Source organism: Gossypium hirsutum, chromosome A06 (assembly GCF_007990345.1).
Source record: "Gossypium hirsutum isolate 1008001.06 chromosome A06, Gossypium_hirsutum_v2.1, whole genome shotgun sequence".
In the NCBI taxonomy this organism is placed as follows: domain Eukaryota; kingdom Viridiplantae; phylum Streptophyta; class Magnoliopsida; order Malvales; family Malvaceae; genus Gossypium; species Gossypium hirsutum.
The window spans coordinates 95,298,106-95,302,237 of record NC_053429.1 but is presented as its reverse complement, the minus strand read 5'-3'; the positions used below and the strand labels follow the sequence as shown (position 1 = coordinate 95,302,237).

The 4,132-nt window shown below is 35.9% G+C and overlaps 1 non-coding gene across 1 annotated transcript; it reads left to right on the top strand.

Annotated features, from left to right (window-relative positions):
• The first annotated feature begins 960 nt into the window (after positions 1–960).
• Positions 961–1,067, top strand: LOC121231647 (small nucleolar RNA R71). Its single transcript, XR_005929703.1, has one exon. It is a non-coding gene; the product is annotated as a small nucleolar RNA R71 (small nucleolar RNA).
• Positions 1,068–4,132: the final 3,065 nt, after the last annotated feature.

The window sequence follows — 4,132 nt, the reverse complement described above, 5'->3', positions numbered from 1 at the left end:
ATAAACGGTAAGTTAATATGTAATTTTCTAAGTAGTTTAAGGAATTTACCGCATTATTCGTCTATGTGGTCTTTCCTTATCGTATTGGGGTATGGCATACAAGGTCTATATTCTTTGCTTATCGGCTTTTGTGTACCATGACTCATCTCAACGTTACCATTGTTTACCGCAGCTTCTTGCCTCGTTTTAGATTTAGGTTCAGCTAACCCTTCTTTGTCACACACAGTGATGGCATGGAGTTGCTCCCTTGGGTTAGTTTCTGTATTACTGGTCAGCAACTTTGCGGTCATTCAGAGATCGACTTAGCAAGCTGACTTATTTGAGTTTCGAGCCCTTGAATTGACGCTTGCTGATTTTTAAGTGCTGTCTCAGTATTCTGAAAATGAGTTTCTGATACTGAGATAAATTTTGTAAGCATCTCCCCAAGGTTCGGCTTTTTCTCCTATTGGTAAGGTGGTTGTTGAAAACCTGGAGGGTGTTGTGACCTTTGATTCCCTTGACCACCCCACGAAAAATTGGGATGATTTCGCCAACCTGCATTGTAAGTGTTACTATAAGGGTTATTCTTAGGTCTAGAACTGTTACCCATATTGTGGACTTGTTCTCCCTCGGTGCTGGGGTTGAAGGATGGAAAGTCTGTGTTGTGTATCCCTCCTCCATTTGAATCAAACCTCATCACTGGATGTACCTGAGTAGAATCATACAAACCATCAATCTTTTTATTCAATAGTTCTACCTGGTTAGATAGCATAGGCGTCGAGGTTGGAAACACCAGCTGCTTTTGTCGGCTTCGTTCTCATGACTTGCCACTGATAGTTGTTTTGTGACATCTCTTTAATAAATTCGTAAGCCTCTTCAGGTGTTTTGTTGTTCAAGGTTCCACTAGCAACTGCATCAATCAGTTGCCTTGCTGAAGGGTTCACACCGTTGTAGAATGTCTGAACATGTAACCATAAAGGCAAATCATGGTAAGAGCACCTTCTCAATAAATTCTTGTATCTCTCCCATGCATCATAAAGTGTTTCTAAATCCATCTACACAAAAGAGGAGATATCATTCGTCAATTTAGCCTTTTTGGCCAGCAGAAAATATTTAAGCCAAAATTTTTCGGTCATTTGTTCCCAAGTAATGATTGACCCTCGTAGTAACGAGTTCAACCACTATTTAGCCTTATTCTGTAATGAAAAGGGAAACAACCGAAGGCTAATGACATCGTTAGAAATGCCATTGATCTTAAAGGTGTCGTAGAATTCCAAAAGTTTGCTAAATGAGTGTTTGGATCCTCGTCCTGCAAACCATCAAACAAAACAAACTGTTGTATCATTTGAATCATGTTAGGTTTTAGTTCAAAATTATTTGTAGAAACAGCAGGTCTAACAATACTCGATTCAGTTCCTGTTAAAGTAGGCTTAGCATAATCATACATAGTACGAGGAGCAGGATTCTGTTTTACTGGATTTGCAGCAACTATAGGAGGTAGCGGATTATTCAGATTGTCCACCATCTTAGGACTCTGTTTTACTGGATTTCTGCGAGCTGTGCTTTCTATCACACTATCAAATAGCAAAGGTCCTGAAGGGTTCCTTCTAGTCATAAACTAGAGATTCTTGCCAGAAGCAAATAACAGGGAGATTAGAAGAGAAGTAAAAATTAAATTAAAACAAAGTAATTTTCAATAAAATAAAAAATGGCTAAAGTAATAAAATTCAAGCACTCCTAATATCTTAGTCCCCGACAATGGCGCCAAAAACTTGATAGTCGCTAAACTGACTAAAAATTCGACTAAGGCAAGCGCACCTATCAAACAGTAGTATAGTTATGGTAAGACCGGAAATATCGTATCCACAAGGACTAAAAGTACTAGTAATTACTATCTTTCTATTATCTAGCCTAAGAATTAAAGGGATGTTTTTAAACTAAGATAAACTATCTAATTAACTAAGAACACGGCAGAGTTAAAAGTTGGAAAATACTTTTGGAAAACCAATGGAGAAGACAATACCCAAGGAAGAATCCACCTAGACTTCACTTCTTACTTCTGAATTAGATGATTTATTCACTTGACTTAATCTGTAGAAATCCCTAGCTTATGTTAATATGTCTCTCGAGACTAAAAACAACTGACTCTAGGTTAACTAATTGAAATCTCTTTCAAATGAAAACCCCTATTGTCGCATTAACTCGGTCTATGGATTCCCTTATTAGATTTGACTCTAATCTAGTAGATTTATGTCGTCCTATCTCTAGGATTGCAATCAACTCCATTTAATTATGGAAGATCTACTCTTAAACAGGGACTTTTGCTCTACTGAATAAGCACATCAAAACTTGAATTAATATCATGAAATATTAAAACAAGGATTAAAGCTCATAATTAAGAATAAGAACAAGTATTTATCATATAATTCAAAAGATAATAAGATTCGTCTTAGGTTTCATCTTTCCTAGGTATTTAGGGAATTTAGTTCATAACGATAGGGGAAAACATCTCAAAATTGGGAAAACAACAAAACATAAAGAAATCCAAAAACTTCGATAGAAATTGAATAGAGATCTTCAGTCTTGAAGTAAATCCTGCTTCCGAACTAATTCCAATGGCTGTCTTCGAGTATTTTCTGCCTTCTACTCTCTGTCCCCGAGTATTTTCTCCTCGTGTGTTTAAATAGACTTTGGAATGCCCAAAATAGCCCAAAATTAGCCTTTTTCGAGTAGAATTAAAATAGGTCTCGACAGGGACACGACCGTGTGGTACGTCCATGTGATGGTGCTCAGGTTGTGCGCAATTTTGATATGGTTTTAAGTTGACACGACCATGACACACGGGCGTGTGGTCTGCTCGTGTGTCTCACACGAGTGTGGGGATTACCCGTGTGGAAGTGTCTGGGCCGTGTGTAGCATTGAAATAAACCTATTTTGTCCGTTTTTGGCCTTTTTCTTGCAGTTTTCGCTTTCCTATGCTCATCTGGATATAAAACATGAAATTAAAGGATTAAGAGCATCAAATTCACTAAACCTTATGATAAATCATCCAAAAATATGCTAAGCATGAGGTTAAAATATGTTACTTTTGAAGTTTATCAGGACTAAATTGTAAGAAATGTGAAAGTTTAGGGCCAAAGTGAAAATTGGCTTAAATATGTGTTTTTGGATTGAATTGATTGAGTCAATGAATAAATAAGTTAATTTTTAATTCATATAGATCCTGAAAGAAAGAAATCAGATTTAGATCGTGGAAAATTGAAGATTATTGAATAGTCGATCCAGTCCATTTATCCCTAATACGAGGTAAGTTCATATGTAAATAAATGTCTTTAAATTGAATTTAACATGTTTAATTGTCATTGAATTATTATGAATGTTGAACGAGCAAGTACAAGCAAGAATCGACAGAGTTACGACATCTGAAAGTCCCGTATGAACCTTAGGAATAGTATAGGATACAAATGTCATGACATTAGGTTACCGAGATGTGATTACATGTAAGACCATGTCTACGACATTAGCAATGTATTGTGATTACGTGTAAAACCATGTTTGGAACATTGGCATCGTTATTCAATTTCGTGTAAGACCCTGTCTGGGACAGTGGCATCGATATGTGATAACATGTAACACCATATTTGAGATATGGCATTGAATGAGCTTTATGTGATTTTTGAGTATCCTTAACGATTTCAAATGGTTCAACAAGAAAAGTTAAGTTTAGAAAGAATGTGTGAATGAGTTAAATGGATCAAGTACGTATGAGATTCATACAAGTAATGAAAGGGAAGTATTTGATGAATTCAATTATGATATTGAATATGTGTACAATGAGAAAGGTTTGCGATCTAATAAATGTTTACTCATAGTTGCCTATTGATAGAAATGTTATTGATTCATATGATAATTTATTTGTATATGGCTTACTAAGCTTTTAAAGCTTACTTTGTGTGTTCTTTCCTTGTTTTATAGATAATCTAAGCTAGCTCGGATTCGGGGATCATCAGGAACATCGTCACACTATTGATCAACTTGTTGGTACTTTTGAAACTTTGTATATATGGTATATGGCATGTATAGGCTAGTATCATTTTGGTATGTTTTGAACTTTGAATTTAGCCATGTGAGTTGGCTTGTAAATGGTGTTGTT